The sequence below is a fragment of the Cynocephalus volans genome, chromosome 1, assembly GCF_027409185.1.
Source record: "Cynocephalus volans isolate mCynVol1 chromosome 1, mCynVol1.pri, whole genome shotgun sequence".
Taxonomy (NCBI): domain Eukaryota; kingdom Metazoa; phylum Chordata; class Mammalia; order Dermoptera; family Cynocephalidae; genus Cynocephalus; species Cynocephalus volans.
In genome coordinates this window covers 115,933,768-115,949,788 of record NC_084460.1, presented here as the reverse complement: position 1 = coordinate 115,949,788, position 16,021 = coordinate 115,933,768, and the positions used below count along the sequence as shown (strand labels likewise).

General features: G+C 38.8%; 1 pseudogene; it reads left to right on the top strand.

Annotated features, from left to right (window-relative positions):
- Nucleotides 1-13,585: 13,585 nt before the first annotated feature.
- On the top strand, nt 13,586-13,709 carry LOC134364989 (U4 spliceosomal RNA; annotated as a pseudogene).
- Nucleotides 13,710-16,021: the final 2,312 nt, after the last annotated feature.

The window sequence follows — 16,021 nt, the reverse complement described above, 5'->3', positions numbered from 1 at the left end:
CTACAACAAGAACTACAAATCACTACTGAAAGAAATTAAAGGAGACATAAAAAGATGAAAAGATATTCCATGCCCTTGGATTATTAGAATGAACATTGTGAAAATGTCCATACTGCCCAAAGTGATCTACAGATTCAGTGCAATCCTTATCAAAATAGCAATGACATTCTTCACAGGAACAGAAAAAACAACCCTAACATTCATATGGACCAACAACAACAACAAAAAAACCTGAATAGCTAAAAAGAATCCTGAGCAAAAAATAAATTAATTAAATAAAGCCAAAAGCATAGTACTACCTGACTTCAAACTATACTACAAAGCTATAGTAACCAAAACCACATGATACTGGCATGAAAACACTCAGTGCAATGGAACAGAATAGAGAATCCAGAAATCAACTGACAGACTTACAGCCAACTGATATTTGACAAAGTCAACAAAAACATATACTGGGGAAAAGACTGCCTCTTCAATAAATGGTGTTGGGAGAACCAGATATCTATATGCAGAAAAATGAAACTAGACCTGCAGCTCTCACCATACACCAAAATCAACTCAAAATGTATTAGAGATTTAGGTATAAGACCTGAAACTGTGAAACTACTAAAGGAAAATATAGGGAAACACTTCAGGAAGTGGAGCTGGGCAAAGATTTTTTGAACAAGAGCCCAAAAGCACAAGCAACAAAAGAAAAAATAAATAAATGCGATTATATCAAACGAAAAAGCTTCTGCACAGCAAAGGAAACAATCAACAGAGTGAAAAAACAACATACAGAATGGGAGAAAATGTTTGCAAACTATACATCCACCAATGAATTAATATGCAGAATATACAAGGAACTCAAGCAACTCTACAGTAAATAAAACAAATAACCCAGTTAAGAAATGGGCAAAGGAGCTGAATAGCCATTTTTTGAAGGAAGACATACAAATGGACAAGAGGCACTTAACAAAATGCTCAACATCGCTAATCATCAGGGAAATGCAAATTAAAACCACCTCGAGATATCACCTCACCCCAGTTAGATTGGCTATAATCAAATAGACAGAGACTAGCAAATGCTGGTGAGGATGTGGAAAGGAACACTCCTACACTGTTGCTGGGACAGTTAATTAGTACAACCACTATGGAAAACAGGATGGAGGTTTCTCAGACAACTACAGATAGATCCACCATACAATCCAGCAATCCCACTTCTACAAATACACCCAAAGGAATGGAAATCATGAGGTTGAAAAGATACCTGCACTCCCATGTTCATCGCGGCTCTATTTATAATAGTCAAGATAGGGAACCAACCTAAATGTCCACTGACAGATGACTGGACAAGGAAAATGTGGTATATATACACAGTGGAATAATATTCTGGAATAAAAAGAACAAAATTCTGCCATTTGCAGCAACCTGGATGAGCCTGGAGAAAAATATGTTGAGTGAAATAAGCCAGGCACAGAGGGAAAAATACCATGTCTTCACTCATAAGTGGGAGCTAAGAGAGAAATAAAGAAGGAAAGAAAGACCACAGTGGTGCATTGGACTTGCAGAGGGAGAGAACATACCTAGGGTTGTGTGCAGGGTTGGGGGAGTGGGAGGGAGGTTGAGGATTAATTGGATAGGGGATATACGGAATAATTGCAATTTGTAGTAATAGGCATTCTGATACTATTGATCTGACCATCACATCCTGGGCACAGGTGGTGAAGGTTAGCTTTATACCACATGAATATATGTATTCAATAAAATAATATAAGAAAGAAGGGCCGGCCGGCCCCCTGGCTCACTCGGGAGAGTGCGGCACTGGTAGCACCGCCGAGGCCGCGGGTTCGGATCCTGCGTAGGGATGGCCAGTGCACACTGGCTGAGCGTGGTGCGGACCACACCGTGCAGAGGGTTGGGATCCCCTTACCGGTCAGAAAAAAAAAAAAAAGAAAGAAAGAAAGAAAAGAAGAAAATGTCATAAACAAACAAACAAAAATTAGTTTACTGGGGTGCCATAACAAAGTACCACAGACTGGCTTAAACAACAGAAATTTATATTCTCACAGTACAGGAAGCTAGAAGTCTAAGTTCAGGGTGTCAGTAGGTATGGTTTCTTCTGAGGCTTCTGTCCTTGACTTGCACACAGCCATGTTCTTGCTGTGTTCTCACATGGTCTTTCCTCTGTGGGTGTGCACCCCTGATATCTCTCTGTGTGTCCAATTTGCTGTTCTTATTAGTACACCAGTCAGAGTGGATTAGGGACCACTCTAATAACTTCATTATTACCTACTCACCTCTCCAAATACAGTCATATTCTGAGGTACTGGGGGTTAGGGTTTCAACATGTGAATTTTAGGGGGACACAATTCAGCTCAAACAATTTCCAACATTAATTTGGTCCCAGAAAGTTAATAAAATGTATTTTTATGGGGGGGGGGGCATTTTTTTCTCACTACATATTTAAAACAGAATTATTATTTAAAAATCTTGTTAAATTTATCAGAAGAAAAGATATTCAGTTTTATGATGATTTGCATTCCTTTGCAGCAGTGAACACTTTTCAGGTGTTTGTTTTTCATGTAATTTCACCTTTTATTATACCAGAAGCTTCTGGGCCTCTCCCTGATTCCAGCCATGGCAGCTCCAGGCATTGGCTCACTGGGTTTTCAATGCCTCTTGTGCTCCTGCCTCCAGGGCTTCTTTAACACTGGGGAGTGGGATGTTCAGAGCCTCCACTCTGCAAACAGCTCAAAAGAGCTGAGGAGTTAGTGGTCCTGGAACAACTTTCAACTGATGAGGTATGAAAACAGTGGGTAGATGCTTCTCCCTGACAATTCTTCAGTGGATGATTCCAAGCATTCTCTGTACTCCTGGCACACCCCAAGTGGGATTGAGGCTCAGGGGCTATATTAATCCATTTTTGCTGTTTATAATGGAATACCTGAAACTGGGAAACTTGTAAAGAAACAATATTTATTGCTTACAATTTCAGAGGCTAGGAAGTCAAAAGTCCAGGGAACACATCTGGTGAGGGCCTTGTTCTTGGTGGTGGCTCTACAGCGAGGAAGGGTATCACATGGCAAAAACGGCAGGAGCAGAGAGAGAGAGCTTCTCATGAACTCGCCTATGACCACCACCCAACCATTTATGGATTAATCCATTCATTACAGCAAAATCTTCACCATCTAATCACCTCTTCTAGGTCGCACCTTTAAATTGCCATAATAGGATTTTCCACCCTCTTAACACTATCACAGTGGGGATTAAGTTTCTAACAAGAGCTTTGTGGGGACAAGCACATCCAAACTATATCATTCTGCCCCTGGTCCCCCCAAACTCATGTCCCTCTTACATACAAAATACAGTCATCCCATCCCAATAGTACAATAGGCTTAGCTTGTTTCAATTCAAAGTCCAAAGTCCCAAGTCCCATCTGTGAAATCAAAACAAGTTATCTACTTCCAAGATACAATGGTAGGACAAGCATAGGGTATGTATTCCCATTCAAAAAGGGAGAAATAGGCCAAAATCAAGGAGTAACAGGTCCTAAATGTGTCTGAAACCCAGCAGGGCAGGCTTTAATTTTAAAGCTGATGAATCATGTACCTTTACTCCATATTTGGCATTCTCTGCATAGTGGTGTGGGGGTTGGGTCCTCAAGAACTTGAACAGTCCTTCTATGGCTTTCCTGGTCTCAGCCTATGCTTCAACTCTCCCAAGCTGGTGCTCCACTCTGGTAGCTCTACAAGTCTGGGGTCTCCATGGTGGTTCCACTCCCATGGCTCCACTAAGCATGGTTCTGGTGAGGCTTCTCTGCTATAACTGAAACCCCACGTTTCTGCTTGGCTTTGCTTTATTGAAGCCCCTCTGCAGTGACTCTACCCCTGTGACAGATCTCTTCTTGGGCCTTGGGCTTTTCCATATATCCTTTTAAATCTGGGTGGCACAGCTCTGGAATTCTTGGAGTTTGCAGACTTAACTCCAGGCACATTCTGCAAAATTTTCCAGCTTGTGTCTTCTGAAGCTATGGGTCCAGCCACATTTGGGGCCAATTTAGCTACGGCAGGTGCAGGCAGAGCAGCTGGGGTGCAGAGAGCAGCATCCCAAGGTGGCACAGGGCAGTGAGCCTGTGCACGGCACCTGAAGGCTGTTCCCTGAAACTATTCTGTCTCCCTAGGCCTCGGGGCTTGTGACGGGAAGAGCAGCCTTGAAGATCTCTGAAATGCCTTCAAGGTCTTTTTTCCATTCTTTGGTTGATAATCCCTTTCTTCTGTACTAGTCTCCTTAGCAAATTGCTGCTGGGCTACACCCCTAGTTTCCTCTCTTGAACAGACTTTCTCTTTATGTGGCCAAGATGAAAGTTTTTAAATTTTTACCCTCTGCTTCAGTTTTAATTATAGATTCTGCCTTTACTTTGTGCCTTTTCTGCTATAACTCAGTGTAGGCTGTTACAAGTGTCCATGCAACTTCCTGAATACTTTTCTGTTTAGAAATTTCTTCTATGAATCAACATCTTTAATTCCCACATTCCATAAAACTTTGGGGTATGAACAGAATGCAGCCAAATTCTTTGCAAGTTCACAGCAAGGATGATTTTTGTACCAGTTTTCAATAAGCTCTTTCTCATTTATATTTGCGATCTCCTCAGTATGGTTTTTACTGTCCATAGTTCTACCAGCATTCTGGTCACGACCATTTAATCAGTCTCTAAAATGTTCCAAACTGTCCCTGGTCTTTTTGTCTTTTAAACTCACACCAGCATCGAGGCTCTTTCTAGGCTGCTCCTCAAAATTCTTTTAGCTTCTGCCAATACTCTTTTCCAAAGCCACTCCCACATTTCAAATATTTGCTATAAGCAACATTCCACTTCTCTGGTACCAATTTTCTGTATTAGTCCATTTTTGTTGTTTATAATGAAATATCTGAAATTGGGTAATTTGTAAAGAAACAATATTTATTTTTTCACAGTTTCAGAGGCTGGGAAGTGAAGTCCAGGAAACACATCTGGCGAGGGCCTTGTTCTTGTTGGCAGCTCTATAGCAATGCAGGGTATCACATGGTGAAAAGGGCAGGAACAGAGAGAGAGAGAGCTTCTCATGTACTCTCCTTTTAAATCCATCAGAACCATGCCTACAACAACCATTAAACCATCCATGGATTAATCCATTCACTAGGGCATGGTCCTCACAATCTAATCACTTCTTCAAGGCCCCATCTTTCAATTACCATAATAGGACTTTTCACCCTCTTTACATTGTCACAATGGGGATTAAGTTTCTAACATAAGCATTGGGGAGGAAAACATATCCAAACTATATCAGTTGCCCATGGCAATGGCCAACTCATTATACACCTGGCTTTTCTCTTTCCCTATTTCAATCTGCTCAGTTCTTCACTTCTGTCTCCCTAGATTCACTTTCCTACCCTCCCCAGTATTCCACCCCAAATAAATTACTTGCATAAATGTTCTATTCCATCCTCTACTTTCAGAGGCTATGACATCAATAAAATGCTCTTTGCTTATACCTTCTTGGTTTTGTTTTTTTTCTCATTGTTTGCCATGAATATTTTATATATCAAGGATATTAACCTTTTGGGAAAATGTCAACAGAGTTGTGAAGGGAAAATATTATATTTCTTGAACTGTATGCCATGTCAAGCTATATTAGGGGTTGAGGGAAAACATTCTTGTATTTGCCTTAATGCTTCAGAAATTCAACATTTAGAAATATCCATTTTGTATTACTGATTTTTATTATAGTTTTTAACTTGGAAATTATATTTATACCTCCATAAAATTCTACCTGATATCTGATGGGTCCCTCTTTAGGCCTGTTTGTTTTAGCTTTAGAGGTAGAGCACCCTTTTGAATTTTGCTGAAAATAAAAATAAAATTATTTCTTACTATGTCTGTTTTTCCCAGTCCATCTGTTTTAGGTGGAAAGCAACTCTTGTTCCTCTGTGTGGTCCATTTCCTTTGAATTGCAGCTTTAATTTTGCCCAAATTCTTTGCTTTTACTGATTACTTCCCTGCAAAGAAGCGAGTCTGTGCTTTTACAAAATTAGCTCCTATTCCAGGAAGAGTAGAGGTGCAATCTATCAAAATTGCTGGGTTATTGCCTAAACCTTTTATAAAAGGGCCTTCAGAATCAACTAAGTTCTGAGATTCCTGAAGGCGCTGTCTGATGTGACTATCAGTCAAGTCTTGAGGACGAAGTCCTAAGCCATTTTACACCAGATTCAAACACAGCAGGCTGAGAAGAGTGAGCTAAGAAGAGGAATTAGGAAAAGAAGAAGGGGAGATAGAAAAGTGCGGCCTGGAGAATTCCTGAGCCGACCAGTACCCAGCTATAGAGACATCGACTACAACTCCTGTGGCAAAAGGAGGGGACATGCTTTGAGGCTTAATAACTGGAAGTAGGACTGGATACAGAGGCAATGATGAGTGCTTTAGATGGATTTATTACCCCCACTTATAAAGTCAAGGGAAGAAGAGCTTTATTTTACCCTCCCAGATCATCTTTGCTCAAAACCATTTTAGTCAATTTCATTTGAAAATAATTAGCAAACATGTGGTGTTCTACAGCTGTGTCCCTCCCATGATATAGATTCTTCTCACTTGGGTAAGCATCAGTGACATTCCCCCTCCTTTTCCGAGGAGGATTTTAGTAAGTGGGAAACCACAGCTGAATTGGGTGCTGTTTCTTATATTGCGGAGTGATCTATTTTGTTCATCTATAACTGTAGTCATAAAGCTGTGAGTTTATTTCATCATTCTAGCTGTAGTTGATCATGATAATCACAACTGTGACTCGGAGAATGTGTTAAATAGCTTTAAGGACATAACAAAGAGGTAATCAGTCTTTCATTCATTTTGTCATTTATTTTAAATAATATTAACTCTTCTACTTGACAAAAACCTAGAAGTTAGTGTCTTGAGTTGAGGCAAGAGGTACTAAATTATAGATCTCAGAGTTATCTGAAAGAGAGCATCTAAAACCAGTACAAAACTCAATACCGAAAGTCCAACTGAAGAATAGATCTGAAGAATCTAGCAAAGAGGCAGCACTGAAGTAACAGGTAAAAAGGAATACCAGAGTGAGATAATTTGAGATACACGGTGGGGACTACACCTTCAGAGTTTCCCTGAAGCTCAGGATATTCACAGGGTATTCAGAGTCTTAAACATGAGAGGAACATTGAGTACCAGTCCCATTCAGATATTTCCCTTCCTTCATGATTTCTTCCCTTCCTCTTTCCAAAAGTTTATAGAATGAACAATAATGCAAATAATACACATACATACACATATATAAGAGAACAGATCTAATAGATATTACTGTTACTTCAAATGAACTAATTAATGAATAACTATTATTGAGCAAGTTTTTTTATTTAACTTGATGGTAACAAAAACCAAAAAGATAAGGTAAAAGATAATATAACCATTGTCATTTGGAAAGGATACGAATTTGTCTGTTGTGACTTTTTCTTGTGATTATATTTAAAGAATTGTTTGTAAAAATTTTATGTGAACTGTTTAGCAACATGGTGAAAATATGACTGTAAATCTGAAATGTTTCTATCAGTTCCTAAAATCTCTCAGCCATTATCTCATTGAACATCACCTGTTGGTAATGGGAATCCTAGGTGGAGGGTTTGGATTTGTTTCTGCAAAGTGCCCCTGGGTATTATAAGCCTGGACTAATTTTTGATCTAATTTCTTGGCTTCAAAGTGTCCAGACTAGAGGTGGCATAAATTGGAACTGGTCCAAGCCCCTGGTTACTAATTCTCGGGTTAGACTATTTCCACCCAGAACCAAGCCTAAAACAGACATAGCTTTTTTGAGCTGCTTAGATTACTACAGTCCACACTCTGACAAAAGAATCATTAGCATCAGGCAGCAGTTGAAGTTTTGGGACCAAGCAGGGAGCAGCTGTCATTCTGGAGTTCTTTACACTCACAGTATTAAGATTCGCCTGCCCCAAACAGCAGAAACGGGATACAGAAGCAAGGTCCAGCACTTAGATGCATAATCTGGTCTGATCTTTGGTGTCAGCACCCAAAGAAAATGGACTCCTGAAAACTTTACCCTGTTACTAACCGGCTTCTGATACCTTGAATAATTTCTCTCACTTAGTTTTGCCTCATGCCTCAATCCTAAGGCTTGTTTCTGCCGCTCTTGACCTGAGCACTGGATTCTTTTCCTGGTTGCAATTTAAAAGTAAACACATTGCCTAGTTCAATACAGTCCCAAATATCATACACACAGGTACAGGTCCTTACATTCATCATTTTTGCCTAATTTACCTGCAGAAGCAGGGAAGGGAACTGGTCCATGCTAAGCAGGGTGGGTGTCTTAGTCTGTTTCTGCTGCTATAACAAAATACCTTAGACTGGGTAATTTATAAATGATAGAAATTTATTTCTCACAGATCTGGAGGCTGGGAAGTTTAAGATCAAGGGGCCAGCATATTTGGGATGTGGTAAGAGCTCGTTCTCTGCTCCTAAGATGGCACCTTGTTGCTGCATCTTCCAGAAAGGAAGACTGCTGTGTCTTCACATAGCAGAAGGAAAAGAAGATCAAAAGGCTCTAGGGTGCTCTCATCCACCTCTTTTGTGAAATGACTAATCCATTCATGAGGGTGGATCCCTCATGACTTAATTACTTCACCAAAGGCTCCACTTTTTAGTACCTTCACCTTGGGGTTTAAGTTTCAACATAGGAGTTTTGGAGGGACACATACATTCAAACTACAGTAGTGGGGCTTCATGCTTAGAGGGGAAACTCAAGAGAAGGTTTCTAGAAACTTAAGTAACAGAAAATTTAGTCCTTCCAAGAAGTTTGGTCCTGTGGATGGGATCAATGCTGGGGGATCAGAGAAAAGGTAAAAGAAGTTGAAATTGGGGTATGACCGGATACCCCTGTTTTGTTCTTGGGAGCAGCAGATTCTGCCATAAACATGGCAGAGAATAGCAGGTACCCACAGTAAAAGTTAATTGTAGGTGTCAACTTGATTAGATTAAGGAATGCCAAGAAACCTGGTAAAGCTATCTTTTTTAGATATGTCCATGAGAGTGTTTCCAGAAGAGATTAGCATGACAGCCTGAGTGGACTGGGTGGGAAAGATCCACGCTCAAAATGAGCATGAACCATCCAATCTGGTAGGGGCCTACAGAGAGCAAAAATCAGAGAAAAAGGGCGAATCTCTCTCTCTATCCACTGGAGCAGGGATATGCTGTTCTCTCCTGTCTGTGGACATCAGAGCTTGAGATTCTTGAGCTTTTGGGTTTCAGGACTTACACCAAGGACACCATCAGCTTCCCTGGTTTTGAAGCCTTTGGACTTAGACTGAGCCGTGCTGTTGGCATCCAGTTTGCAGACGGCCTATTGCCAGACTCCTCTTCACAATCATGTGAGCTAATTCCCCTAATAAATCCCCTTTCATATATTTATAACATATCCTATTGGTTCTGTCTCTTTGGAGAACCGTGACTAATACATACACCCACTAATCCTGTCTAAACTCCTACATACTAGGATTAAAGAAACTGACAATTCAAAATTTTGTCAATAGCAAATTAGACTATATGATCCAGAAATTCCATTTCTGGGCATATACCCAAAAGAACTGGGAAAGCAGGGGACTGAACAGATATTATACACCCTTGTTCATAGCAGCTTTGTTCACAAGTACCAAAAGGTGGAAGCAACACAAGTGTCCATCAACAGATGAACGGATAAACAGTATGTGGTATTTACATACAATGGAATGTTATTCATGTAATGGAATATTAATCTGCCCTATAAAAGAAGGAAATTCTGACACAAAGTACAACATGGATGAACCTTGAAGACATTATGCTAAGTGAGTTAAGTCAAACAAAGCAATAAATACTCTATGATTCTACTTCTGTGAGTTACTTAGAGTAGTCAAATTCATAGAGACAGAAAGTGGGATGTTGGTTGCCAGGGCCTGAGTGCAGAGAAGGATGGGACATTACTGTTTAATGAGAGCAGAGCTTCAGTTTGGGGTGATGAAAAGTTCTGAAGATGGATGATGGTGATGGTTGCATAACAATGAGGTGGTACTTAACACCACTGAATCATGCCCTTAGAAATGGTTAAAATGGTGAATTTTATGTTATGTCTATTTTATAATTTTTAAAAAAGGGGAGAAAAAGCAAGTTTGGGGTAGTTGGGTATGTGGGGGAGTTAGTGGTGGAGAAATTAGCATACATTCTATTTCCTATAGAAAAAGATCATCCCTGAGAGGATAGATGGAGACTATTGAATCTAGTTGAGGGGTAGAAGAAGACAGAAAGAGGAGAAAGTAAACAGGGTTTAATTGCTTATAAATACTGACTTCCAAAGCCAGCAGTGGGTGACTGGGTTCTTTAAATGATCTAAAGTTGTTGTATTGATTAGAGAATTCTGCTGCTAACATGCAGTATTAATCAGGGTTCTTCAGAGAAACAGATCAATAGGATATATAGAGAGATATAGATATGTAAGAAGGTATTTATGATGGTAATTGGCTTACACAATCATTGAGGCCAAGAAGTGCCAGGGTATGCTGTCTGCAAGCTAGAGTAGCAGGAAAGCCAGTGGTGGTGTAATTCAGTCTGAGACCAAAAGCTTGTGGGAAGTGAGGAAGGAGGTATTGCTGATGGTGTAAGTCCTGGAGTCCAAAGGCCTGATAACCTAGAACTCTGGGCAGGAGAAGATGGATGTCCGAACTCAAAAAGAGAGCAAATTTGCCTTTTCTCCACTTTTTTGTTCTATCTGGGCCCTCAATGGATTGGCTAATACCTGTCCACATCAGTGAGGCTGATCTTCTTTACTCGATCTACTGATTCAAACACCAATCTCTTCCAGAAACACTCTCAGAGACACACCCAGAAGTAATGTTTTACCAGCTGTCTAGTATCACTTAACCTAGTCAAATTGACACATAAAATTAATCATCACACGTGCTTAACACATACACAGATGCAGACATTATATGTGCAATGTGCTTGGCATGTTTGTGTAATCCTATCATCAATTTAGCCATCAAAATATGCCCTCAGCAGACCCTTGGCTCATCTGGCCTAGTCCTTGGGGATCTCCTACTGAATGCCCCCAGGTATGATATGAGTGAATGAGTGGGCCAGTCAGTGATAGAAGCAGTACTAAAAGAAATCAAGAGTAGATAGCACTTATAGAAGCTCACAGGGATTTGGCATCAAAAGCCTCCTTAAGCTCATGTTCTGTGGTTTCCAGTTGGGCATGCACCAACATATGATTTTGGTCTCAGATTTTAGCCAATATCTGCTTTTCAGCTTTGGCTATAGCCTCAGCCTTTAGAAGGCCAAACACCCACATGTCTAACTACAGTGACATTCCTGGCATCCCTGAAAACATGTGTGATCAGTGATCATGAGATTGCATAAAGTATCCTTATGTCTAAACATAAAGATATTCTATATAAACAGGTCATGTCATTTGGATATGTTGTTATTGCAATAATACTCACTTTCAAATATTTTTGATGTAGATAGGATTAAAATCTTGTATGTGTTAGTTTTTGAGATTGTCAGGTGAAGTATAAATATATATTTATGAATTCAAAGTAAAATGCTGCAGTAATTAATGTTGATTGTGAAAGCTGTTTATTTTATACATAAAAATAATTAAAGGTTTTTAAAATAGTTAAATAGAGAGAAATAGTTGGTTTGCAGGGTTGCCTCAATGAAATTACACCATCACCATGTCTAAATTATCAAGCCCAGGAGTTGAAGAGGAACTAAGTCTTTACTTCAGTTACCACTATAAGAAAATGAGGCTTAACATCTTAATTGCAGCACCACTTTGAGCATTTATCAATATTGGCAGTGTTAGCTTAAAAAATCTTATTCCTCCACTGACCTCAGTTGAAGTTAAACAGCTGTTCCCATCCCAAATGTGCAATTTAGTGACCTTACGTGCAGTCTACAAGCTGATAGTTCTGAGAAAATATTGTTCCTCCACTAGGTCAAGCTTTAAATTTTGACCCCTGAAAATTTTAACAACTAAAACTTCTATAACATTCTAGATTTTCTTGCATCTAGATATTCATTCTGTTATAGTGGTTATGGTGACCGACTATCCTCATTTGCCTGAGGCTGAGGAGATTCCCAGGCATGAAATTCATGTATTAAAATAAGAAAAGTCCTGGGCTAATGGGAATGAGTTGGTCACCCTAGTGATGGTGTTCTATTTAGCCTTATCATTGGATTTGGCTTAATAATGGCTTTAACATTTAGCCGAAAATCTGTATTTGGTGTACTTCCACCACTAAAATCTTGTAGTGTTGGGTAGAGTTATTATCTAGTGCAATGCTGACCACTTCTCTCATATAGCTAGCTAGAAGCCCAGAACAACCAAGTCTGGAGAGAAAGTAGAGGGCTGCTTAGTGACCTGTTAGACTTTATAGGAGTACCCAACCTCCCAGCACCTCATGGACTTACTCAAAATCCTGGGCCCCAGGAATGAGCCCTGGCATCCATGTACTTCCCCAATTTTAACACTTTCTACTCTCCTTATGATCCCTGATGTTGGTTTTACTACAGGACAAGGCATCTGCTCAGGTTTTTACCTTCACCTGCTAGTGTTTGCTTGCTAGGTCATATTCCTTGCCTGAGTCTTTTAAGTAAATGTTTTTGTAAGTTGAAGATAGGTCAGTGTATTGCTTTGGAGTTTTTAAATGTAGTCCAGATTAATGAGCCAGGTCTATTATTCTGCTTTCTCAGTGTGCTGGAACATGGTGAAACAGATCAGTAGCTGTGCTACTGTGCCTGACACTGCCTCTTGTTTATATAAAAGATTATTTGATTGAAACTCAACCTTCAATTTGTAGAGACAGAAGCCAAACGAATGTCCAAGAAGATGATTACCTTGTATTTTGGGTGTTCAAAAAGATTTATCTTTCTAAAAGTGAGGTTAATGATGGTGATGATGATAAATAGCTAACACTTATAATAATATTCTTAGTGCTTTACATGTATTAATACACTTAATCCTCACAGCAGCTTTGTCTGTTTAGTACTATTACTGTTAGATTGTTAAACTGCAACCAGTACTGTTACTGGTTAGTAACTGAGAACACAGTCATGGCTAGAAACTGGTAGAGTCATAATTGAATCTGTGTACATAAGCTCTACTACTCTCCTGTTTTTTGCAATGGATATAATGTGGTCATTAATATTTTAATAGTACAATTTTGTAGCTCTAGTGTGAAAAAATATTCTTCTAACCATAATTTCAGTTTAAATTTTATTTTTTCATTAATTTGGAGCCAAACTTTTTCTTTCTGCAGAAGAAAGACATCCATGAATCATGCCTCAATCATCGTAAAGATGGCATGTCAAAAAAAATAAGTATGGTAATGACATTCTTCACAGAAATAGAAAAGAAAATCTGCATCACACTTCCTGACTTCAAAATATACTATAAAGCTATGGTAACAAAAACGGCACAGTACTGGCATAAAAATAGGCAAGTAGACCAATGGAACAGAGTAGGGAACTCAGAAATAAACCCATGCACTTAGAGCCAATAGATTTTTGACAAAGAATAGCTTTGCGCAGTGGCAGTATCATAGCCAATGAGGTTTATCTGAGGCGCGATTATTGCTAATTGACAAAGAATATACAGTGGGGAAAGGACAGCCTCTTCAATAAATTTATGCTGGGAAAACTGGATATCCACATGCAGAAGATTGAAATTAGACTCCTATCTCTCACCATATGCAAAAATCAACTCAAATGTGTTAAAGACCTAAATTTAAGACCTGAAATTGTGAAACTACTGAAGAAAACATAGGGGAAATGCTACACAAAATGGGAGTGGGCAGTGCTGTTTTAAGTGAGACTACAAAGACAGGCAACTGAAGCAAAAATACACAAATGGGACTACATCAAACTAAAAAGCTTCTGCACAGCAAGGGACCTACAAACAAAGTGAAGAAAGAATCTACAGAATGGGAGAAAGTGTTTGCAAATTATGCATCCAAAAAGGGATTAATATCCAAAATATATAAGGAAATCAAATAACTCCACAGCAAAACAACAAATAACCCAATTAAAAAATGGGCAAAGGACCTAAACAGACATTTCTCAAAAGAAAACATACCAATGGCTAAGAAGCCCATGATAAAGTGCTCAACATCACTAATGATCAGGGAAATGCAAATTAAAACCACAATGAGATATCATCTCACCCCAGCTAGAATGGCTACTATCAACAAGATAGAAAATAACAAATGCTGACAAAGATGTGGGAAAAGGGAGCCCTCCTGCACTGTAGGTGGGAATGTGAATTGGTACAGGCATTGTAGAAGAAAGTATGGAGGTTCCTCAGAGAACTAAAAATAGATCTGCCTTGCAACCCAGCTATCCCAGTATGAAATCAATATATCAAAAAGACACCTGCACTCCCATGTTCATTGCAATGCTATATACACTAGCCACAAGGTGAAATCAACCTAATGCCCATCAATGGATGAATGGACAAAAAAACTGTAGGTTGTTTCTCAGCAAGGGGCCAAGGCATGGGGATGAAGAGCAAATGAAGCCAAGCAAATCTGGGGCATACAAACTGGGTCCAGTATAACCAATATTGGTGATTATATTTTTAAGACTTGGTAAAGAAAGATCCCAGAATCACAGATGTGAGCAAGTCTAGAGAGCAACAAGTCAAGATTAGAGAAAGAGGACAAAGAGCTCTACAATCATTTACAGTATGTAAGGAAGAAAAAATGTCTAATAGAATACCTGACATTTTTGAATGGAGAGAGATTTACAATTCTGTCAGCATTCAAAAATAAATTTATGATAGAATAAATAAAAATAAGTAAATAAAAGTAAGAAAGTAAAATAAAGAAAAAATGTTTAATTATACAAGAATGTATAATCTATAAAAATATATGACTCCACTATGAATATTATTTACTAAGTCTTCTTTTCCTCACACTTGATGCGTAGTTTAACTGTGTACATATTTTAGGTTCTCTCAGAATTTTGAAGGCATTGCTCCATTTTTTTTTTTTTTTTTTTTTTTTTACCTCCCAGTCTGCTACTGAGATACTAATGCCATTCTGGTTTTGAGACTTCAATGAGATATTCCTCTACCACATATATATTGGTGTAATTCATCATGCTGAGAACTCAGCTGTCCCCTCAGACTGCAAATTTGTGTCCTTCACTTCTGGGTAATTTTATTGTAGCTCCTTATATAATATCTTTATTATTGATCCTTACGTAATATCTTTATTAATTTCCTCTCCTCCTTTCTGAGCTTTGCCAGTTTGATTATAATGTGTCTTGGAGAGGATATTTTTGAATTGAATCTGTTTGGGGAACTTTGAGCTTTCTGGATCTGAAGGTCTATGTCTCTCCCTATATCTGGGATGTTTTCCATTATTATTTCACTGAATAGATTTTCAATACCTTTACCTTTCTTCTCCTCTTCAGGAACACCCATGATTTGGATGTTTATGTGTTGAAGGTGGTCTGCTAGCTCTCTTAGACTTTACTCATTTTTCTTTTTTTGTTTTTTGTGGTCTGCCTGGGTTATTTCACAAAGACTGCCTTTGAGATCAGAGATTCTTTCTTCTGCTTGTTTAATCTGCTGCTTAAGTTGTCAGTTGTGCTTTTTATTTCATTCATGAATCCTTCAGATCCAGGAGTTCTGCTACATTATTTTTCAAGGTACTAATCTCTTTGTATATTTCCTCTTTCATATCCTGGATATTTTTTCTTGTTTCATTGTGTTATCTAACTGAGTCTTCTCTTGTCTCATTGGGTTCCCTTAAGACAGTTATTAGGAATTCCTTTTCAGTCATTTCAAGGGTTTCCTGTCCTGTAGGGTCTGGTACCTGAGAATTGCTATATTCCTTTGGTGGTTTCATATTTTCTTGTTTGTTTGTTTGTTCATTTTGGGGTTTTTTGTTTTGTATTTCTATTATCTTAATGTTGATTTCTGGCCATGTGGTAGATCAATTGCTGCTTCTA